The sequence below is a fragment of the Myotis brandtii genome, unplaced genomic scaffold, assembly GCF_000412655.1.
Source record: "Myotis brandtii unplaced genomic scaffold, ASM41265v1 scaffold735, whole genome shotgun sequence".
NCBI lineage: Eukaryota > Metazoa > Chordata > Mammalia > Chiroptera > Vespertilionidae > Myotis > Myotis brandtii.
In genome coordinates this window covers 1,291,620-1,299,734 of record NW_005370916.1, presented here as the reverse complement: position 1 = coordinate 1,299,734, position 8,115 = coordinate 1,291,620, and the positions used below count along the sequence as shown (strand labels likewise).

At 51.1% G+C, this 8,115-nt stretch overlaps 1 protein-coding gene across 5 annotated transcripts in view; it reads left to right on the top strand.

Moving 5' to 3' along the window:
* The first annotated feature begins 1,309 nt into the window (after window positions 1–1,309).
* PALD1 (phosphatase domain containing, paladin 1) overlaps window positions 1,310–8,115 on the top strand; it is a 56,077-nt gene continuing 49,271 nt past the window's right edge. The window contains exon 1 of one of the 5 annotated variants that reach the window (XM_014530373.1): window positions 1,310–1,332. The gene's annotated coding sequence lies outside the window, so the exon portion shown is untranslated. Of the gene's footprint in view, window positions 1,333–1,395; window positions 1,420–4,646; window positions 4,811–6,286; window positions 6,529–8,115 lie in introns of those variants that run through there. The other 4 variants (XM_005882709.2, XM_005882710.2, XM_014530374.1 and 1 more) reach the window with 4 other exon arrangements.

The window sequence follows — 8,115 nt, the reverse complement described above, 5'->3', positions numbered from 1 at the left end:
ACCACTAATCTCTATTCTGGTCTCCATGGATTTAACTGTTCTGGATATTTCATATGAATGAAGTTACACAATATGTGACCTTTTGTATCTGGCTTCTTTCACTTAGAATAATGTTATCAAGGTTCATCTACACTGTAGCATGTAGCTGTGCTTCGTTCCTTTTTATAGCTGAAGAGTGAATATGTGTGTGTGTGTGTGTGTGTGTGTGTGTGTGTGTGTATATATATATATATATTCATATTCACACACCAAATTTTGTTTATCCATTTATCAGTTGATGGACATTTGGATTGTTTCTGTCTGTGGTGATTGGGACTGGTACTGCTGTGAACTTGGGTGTGCAAGTGTTTGTTTGGATACCTGCTTTTCATTCTCTTGGGTAAATACCTAGAAGCGGAATTGCTGGGCCATATGGTAATTCTGTGCTTAACTTTTTGGGTTTGATATTCTGGAATTAGAGGTGATGGTCGCACAGCATTGTGGATGTACAAAATACCACTGAGTTGTATACTTTAAACATGTAATTTTATGATATGTGAATTAAATCCCAACTTAAAAAAAGATCTCACAGATACCAAAGCAGACATCCATGGAGTCTGGACTGAGTCATGTTCTTGGCTCCAGAAAACCCAGGGCCCTGCATTGCCTCTTGGGGTCCTGTAGACGTCCTGGGTGTTGGGGACACTGGGCCCCAGCTTCATGGTCCTTGTTTGGGGTGGTAGGAGGAAGCTGTAGGAACTAAATGGACTGGCTGGGTGCCATCCCGCCCACTCCCTTAGCTCATCCTGGCCCTTTCTGGCTTCTAAATGGTACTCACTGTAGGACTCAGTTTCCCCACCTGTGATGCAGGCCCGTGAGCAGCAGCCTTGACTGTGACCTGGGCTCTGTAGACAGCAAAGCTTATAGCAAGTCAAGTGTACCACACTGACTTCCCTTCTGATCCACTCTTCCCTTCCTGTGTTTCGTATTGTCTTCCCCAGTGGCCCCCACGGGCCTCAGGAGCAGTTCCTCGTTTGTTGTAGGTCTCTAGGGCCTGCTGCTTCCTTCCGAGACTGCAGCCGGGGTGAGGCCGTGGCTGTCTGTCTGTCTGTTCAATCCTTTCCTCACACTTCCCCCTCAGTCTGTCCTGTCTCCGTTAGTGGCAACCTCATTCCTCCAGTTAGTTGCTCGGGCCCAATACCTAAGACGTCCCCGGTTCCTCTGTGTCTCTCAATCTTCAGAAATGACAGGACAGCACGTCCTGTTGGCTTCAGTTCACAGCGGATGGATCCAGATGAGCCCTTCTTCCTTGTCTTCCCAGCTCCGCCGGCCCAGGCCCCGCAGAACTTGCAGGTCTGTCAGCGTCCCACCTGTTCCCGCACGGCCTCTTCTTCGCAGCAGCCTAGGGCGACCTTGTTAGAATGTAAAAGTCAGATCCAGGTACTTCTCTGCCTCCCCATTAACTCACGGTGACACCCCTGTGGCCTCCAGGACACCCCCATCTAATACCGATCCCTGCGAGTTCCTTGCGCCACCCAAACTGGCTACCTCATGGTTCCAGTTGGCTGGGTGCCTTCTCTGCCCCACCCCCTTAGGACACACTGGGAACATCCCACCCCAGGGCCTTTGCACAGGCTGTTCCCTCAACCTGGATGCTTTTCCTCCAGAGGCCACGTAGCTCACATCCTTGTCACATCTTTCAGGTCTTTACTCAAATGTGAAGCCTCCCTGGGAATCCTAGCATTTCATGCCTCATCTCCATAACTCTCTTCTTTCTTATCATGTATCATCTCCTGACATCCTTGACTAATTTATATAGTTTATTTCTGTTTCTCCAGCCAGCATGTATGAGGCAGGAATTTTTGTTCTGTTTGTCAGCTCCTAAAATGAGACCTCGCACATAATAGGTGCCCCAGAAGTGTTTGTAGAATGGCTGCTTGAAGCGGGAATGAATTAGCCCATGTTATAGACGAGGAAACCGAATCACAGAAAGTTTGACTTGAATCTGATCTCTTTTTTTTTTTTCACTTTTATTTTTTTTAATTATTTTTTTGTTTTTTGTTTTTACTTTATTTATTTTTTTATTGCTTAAAGTATTACAAAGGGTATTACATATGTGTCCTTTTTTGAATCTGATCTCTTGATTCCCAGCACCGTGCTCTCAGGCTGAGCCAGTGTTTCCCACCCCTCCTCCCTGGTATCCGGTCCATGGACAGCCGCGCTGCACCTGTGAGGGTGAGCCTTTAACGCTCCCCTTGGGGAGTTCCCCTGGTTAGCCTAGTAATGCTGGAACTAGTTACCTAGTAATGATGGAACTAGTTAACCTCCTGGCACCTGTTCAAAAATGACGGTAACAGCCTGCTCCCGTTTGTTGAGCCTTCCCTGTGTGCTCGGCGCAGGGCTCAGCAGCTTAGATGGATTTAGTCCTTACGTGAACCTCACAGTGTCCCGAGGAGGAGGACCTGCCATTTACTCCACTCTGCAGACAGGCAGTGGGGAGATTGCACACGGGCGAGATGAAAAAGATTGATAACTTCTCGGTCCCACGAGGCTGTTGGGAAACTGGCCCTCTGAAGCAACTCTGTTTTCTGTGTGAAATGCTAAAACCTTTCGGAAGAGTAATGTGGCAACATCTACCAGAGTGTTTAAAAGGCACATGCCTTCTTATCCACGCAGTCCACACGTTGGTGGCCCGTCCTACAAACTTAGGCTGCCGGGCTGTGCGCGCAAGGATTGTAGGGTTGTGCAACGGAGACCGCACTGTCTCCTCTCGGTTCCGCGTTCCTCCCCACCTCGGCGTGTGCACGCGTCGCTCCCTCTGCCTGGCGTGCTGTTTCACGTGGCCGAAACCTTCCTGTCCTTTGATGTCAGCACAGGGCTTCTTGTGACTGTCATACCTAAAATATGTCCTTTCAACTGCCTTGCTCATTTTTTATCTCAGCATCGCAGCCTCTTGTAGCCCACACCACAATGTAGAAAATGTGTCTCTGTTGTATTTCTTATTGACTTCTCCGCGCCCCCCCCCGCCCCACCCCGCCTTCTCTGCCTTGTTGGAATGTCTTTTCCTTCCATGAAAGGCTAGGACTGTGCCTGTCTGGTGTACACAATGGTTACTTGGTATTTATTTGTTGAACGAGTAGCGATACAATGAAATGGCATGCCTCCATTAAACAGACAGGGTTGGAGTTATATGTATCAATTGGGAGGGGGCTTGGAGGGTAGGGCATAAACTTTTTCTTTATTCATCATGGACTTGTGAAGGTCAGTACAAATTACTTTTGTAATAAAAAATCTTAATCAGCAACCACAAAAAGTCAAAACTGAAAAAAATGTATCCAGTCAGAGGGAGCATCAGGATTTGCACCCTGGTCCTTCTGACTCCCAGCCCACGTACCAGACCCTTTTTGTGGCTTTTCTGCACACCCCTGTCGGTATCACCTTCCCGCATTCCTCAGAGGAAGGCAGAGTTATTAGCTGTTAGTATTTTGTTTTACAAATTGAGAAATAATTTACACAGTAAATCAGAACAGTTTGATGAATTGTTACAGATGAATTACCTGTGTGACCCCAACCCAGCTAGAGATATAGGACATCCCAGTGGCCTGGAGTGTTCCCTGGGGCCCCTTCCCTGACAGTTACCTGACCCTCCCACACTTTGAAGTGGCTACGGAGTGACTTCCAGAGGATGAGTCTTGCTTATTCCTGAACTTTATGTGAGTGGAACCATACAGTATAAGCTGTCTTTAATCTGGCTTCTTCTGGCTTCTATCTCTCAACATAAACTCTGTAAGATTCATCAGCAGGTTCCCCCTTTTCATTGCTGTGTACTATTCCATCGTGTGGGAGTACCACAATGTGTCCCCCCTCCCCCCACCCCCTAGGTGGGCTTTTGCCTTGTTACCGGTCCTGATGATTATGAAAGAGCTGCTGAACACTTTGAACACTTGCTTGCCCTTTGGTGAGCGCACTTACTTCTCTAGGCTGTATACCCAGGAGTGCTTGGTGGGTGAGGGGACAGAACCCTGGTTTTACCAAGAAGGAAACTAAGGAGGCTTCAGAAGATCCAGAAAGGGAGGTGGCTTGCCCAAGGTCAGACCATGACCCGTGGTGGAATCTACGCCATCCCCCAGGCATTCTCACCTCTGATTTCACCCACCTCCCACCCCCAAGCTTCGGCCCGCTGCCCCCCACCCCAGCCTGTGGGGAGGTGGTCAGGCTGGGGTCAGGGGGCCTCTGGATGCTTTTTTTCTGTCTCCTTGCACTGGGAGTATCCTCTTGGCCGCTTCCTTCTTCCCCATCCCTGGCCCCAGAGAAGTGGGCCAGTCACAGTTTCCTTCCTTGGTTGTGGGTATGAGGAGAGATGAGGAGGCCTTGTTATTTATTGAATGTTGGCTTCTGGGCTGGCCAGGCAGGGGCCAGGGTTGGCACGTGGGGGCTGTACCGGCGTCTTTGGCCTGGGACAGTGTGTGGGGTGTGCGAGGTGTGAGTGGGGCCCTGCACACTGCACAGTCTGTGCTCGTGGGGCTGTCTGGCTCAGCCCCGCCTGGAACTGGCAGGAGCCTGCAGAACGGCTCCGGCTGGGGCTGGTGCAGCCTGGCTCGGGGCCACCTCCTCTCGCAGCCCTGCCAGGCCCCGGAGGCAGCAGGTGTCTCTTTCCTCAGCTCCCACCGTTGGGTTCTCTGATGGGACCGGCTCCCTGGGAGGTGCAGCCTTGGGCTCTTCCCGTGCCAGCCTCACCTCTCGACTCGGACCTCTCCACGCGTAGGAAAAGAAACGAAGGCGGGCATCTAAAGAATCTTTTGTGAATCGGCCCTTAATTTATTTTATTGAGGTAAATATACATACCATAGAATTTACCGTTTTAACCATTTTAAATTGCACCGTTCAGTGGCATTAAGTACATTCCCATGGCTGTGCGACTGTCACCCCCTCCCGAACTTTTTAATCTCCTGAAACTGAAGCTCTGTGCCCATTAAACACGAACTCCCCATCTCCCTCCCTCCCCCAACCCACCCCTGCCCCTGGCAGCCCCCCTGCTACGCTGTGTCTCTGAAGTTGGTAACGCACCTCCTAGAAGTGGAATCATACAGTGTTTGACCTTTTGCATCTGGCTTATTTAAACACTTAGCATAACGTCTTCAAGGCTCATCCATGTTGTGGCATGTGTCAGATTTCATTCCTCTTTAAGGCTGTGATTGTTCTTTGGAGCACATTTTAAAGGCACCTCAGACCTTCAGGACTGAGTAAGGGGGTCGGTCAGCTTGATGGTGGGAGTGGGAATAAAAGATGTTTATTTACACGTACTAGGTGCCTGCCCGTCCCCCATGTTGTCTCTTGTGAGCCTCACCCCATCCTTATGGGTAAGTTCCTCTGTTATCCTCCTTTTACAGATAAGGGAACTAGGCTCAGAGAATTTCAGTCACTTGGCCAAGGACACACAGCAAGTCATCCGTCAGCCAGGATTGGATGCCACGTCTGCCTCACGGCACAGCCCATGCTCTGCGTTCCCACGCCCAGCACAGTGCCCTGGCCAGGCTCAGAGTCATTTCCTCAAGTCCTTCTGGTCACCTCTGCAGCTGATCGGCGCTGAGAGCGGAGCTGACCGGTGCCACCTGGCACTGAGGCGACGCTGGCAGCAGCGCCACCTCCCTGGCTCGGGTCCTCCTTCCTGGGCCCCGGCTTCTGCTGAAAGCTCCTTTATGAAGCAGCTTTCCCGGGCCGGGCAGGGGTCTGTGGGGGCGGTGGGCCCCTGTGCCCCTGGCACAAGGCTGGTAGGGGCTTCCTGGCCCGTGGCAGGATGTCACTCTTGGCAGAACTCTCCCTGAACAAACAGGAGCTTGGGATCGAGAGCATAGATAAACAGGAAGAGGGAAAAACATGAAAATATTTTCCTTCCCCTCCTGGGCCCTGGTGTTTTCTTGCTGCCCGTCCCTCTGCCCCTGGAGGTTTGAGGTGGCGGAGCTCTGCCCCCGCCAGAAACCACCGGAGGCCTGAGAGCTCCCCGGCCGGGTTTTAGGCGTTAGGTTTTAGGTTTTGTTTTGCCTGATGGGCTGGGATAAGCCTGGACATGGGGGCCAGGTAGGCCCCAGTTTGAATCTTGGTTCTTCGCTTTCTTTGCCAGAATGCCTTTCTTGTCGGTCCAAGGTTGCTCATCCTCAGGCACAGAGAATTGGCCTCCTCTTCCAGGAAGCCTTTCCTGAGTTCCCCTGAGTTCCTGAGTCTTCCTCTGTGCACCTTTGTGTAGTGGGGAAAGTCCTGGGTCCCTTCCCCGTTGTCAGCCTCTCCGAGCCTCCGTTTCCTTATCTGTGGATCAGGAAGGAGTGGGGAGAGGAGCGAGCCTGATTCTCGTGCCCTGGCCTGATGGCCTTCTCAGGGTTAACTCCCTCCCATGCCAGGGACGGAAGCCAGGAGGACAGAGTGTGAAATGAAGTCACTTCCCCGCCCGGGGGTCTGCCATGTGCCTGGCCTTCCTCAGTAAATCCGGTTTCCTGCTTGGCCTCTGCATGCCTACCTACTCCTGGCTCCCATGACCCCGAAGGTCACCAGCAGGTGGGGCTCCTGATGGAATGCTGGCCTGTCACTCATCCTGTGAGGTCACTTCCTGTCAGGATCAGCCATCCACCTTTCCTGCCACAGCCTTCCACAGGGCGGTTTCATGGGAATGATGGGTGTGGGGCTTGAGGGAGGCTACCAGAGGTCAAGTTCAATGCCTCGCCTGCTCTTTACCCTGGGGCACTGAGGCCCAGGGAGGGCAGGGCACTTCCTGAGGTCAGGACCAGCAGGCAGGCCTCTGGACCACACTCCGTTGTGGGGGCTCTGTGGGTGTCCCCCGGAGTCGCAGGCTGGTGGTTTGGGGATTTGCCCAGCCTCCCTGGGCCCCCATTTCTTCTGTGGAACCTGGGGGAGCCTGGGTGCGAGAACTTCCCTGAGCAGTCAGACCTGGGCTTCCATGTTCTGGTTTGACCCTCAGTCCACTTAGGGAACCGAGACTGAGAGAGCTCAGGACCAGCCTGGGCCTCTGATGGGGGACAGGGGACGGCGCTGTGGTTTCCCAGGTCCTTCTGGCTCCACTCTCCTGGCTCCTTCCATGGGAAGGTGTTCGCTCCCCATCAGCGGCACCTGGGGAGCATCCTCGGTCCTCTGACCGTTCCCTGTGGGCCGGCGGCGCTTTGGGGCTGTAAGGTTGATACAGAACCTTACAGGTATCAGAGGCCACACTGTGTAGGCCAGTGATGGCGAACCTATGACAAACTCATTTTTTTGGTTGATTTTTCTTTGTTAAATGGCATTTAAATATATAAAATAAATATCAAAAATATAAGTCTTTGTTTTACTATGGTAGCAAATATCAAAAAATTTCTATATGTGACACGGCACCAGAGTTAAGTTAGGGTTTTTCAAAATGCTGACATGCCGAGCTCAAAAGGTTCACCATCACTGGTGTAGGTCTTTCTTCTGCTTTTCTGTATGTAGTATAGCTTCATTTTAGAAAATCAGAGAAAATGCAGGAAGATTAGAAAAGTCACATGTTCCCACTTCCCAGTAATAACCAAAGTTCACCATTAATGTTGAGAGATTTAGCCTTCCAGACATTTTCCCCGTGTGTGTGTGTGTGTGTGTGTGTGTGTGTGAGAGAGAGAGAGAGAGAGAGAGAGAGAGAGAGAGAGAGAGAGAGATCCCTCACTCCTTCTTAATGGGACAAAACTCTGAAATAGTGTTTGGTGTCTTTTTTGAAAAAAATACCCACAGGCCCTGGCTGGCGTGGCTCAGCTGGTTCAGCATTGTCCCATGCACGGAGAGGTCATGGGTTCGATTCCCAGCCAGGGCACATACCCAAGTTCTGGGTTCGATTCCCGGTCAGGGTACATTTGGGAGGCAACTAATCTATGTTTCTCTCATATCGATTTTTCTCGCTTTCTTTTTCTGTTCCTCTATCTAAAAGAAATAATAATAAAGAAAACTGCACACAGTTCGTATTTTTCTGTCAGTAAATACACTGCTACTTCTTCTTTGGAAACTTTTGAATTGAGGTTCCACAGGCACAGAAAGGGATCCACCTTCCAAGTACCCTGCTCACTGACTCCACAGAGTTCGAACAGCCTCTAGCCTCCCGGCCAAGAAACAGCCTTCATCCAG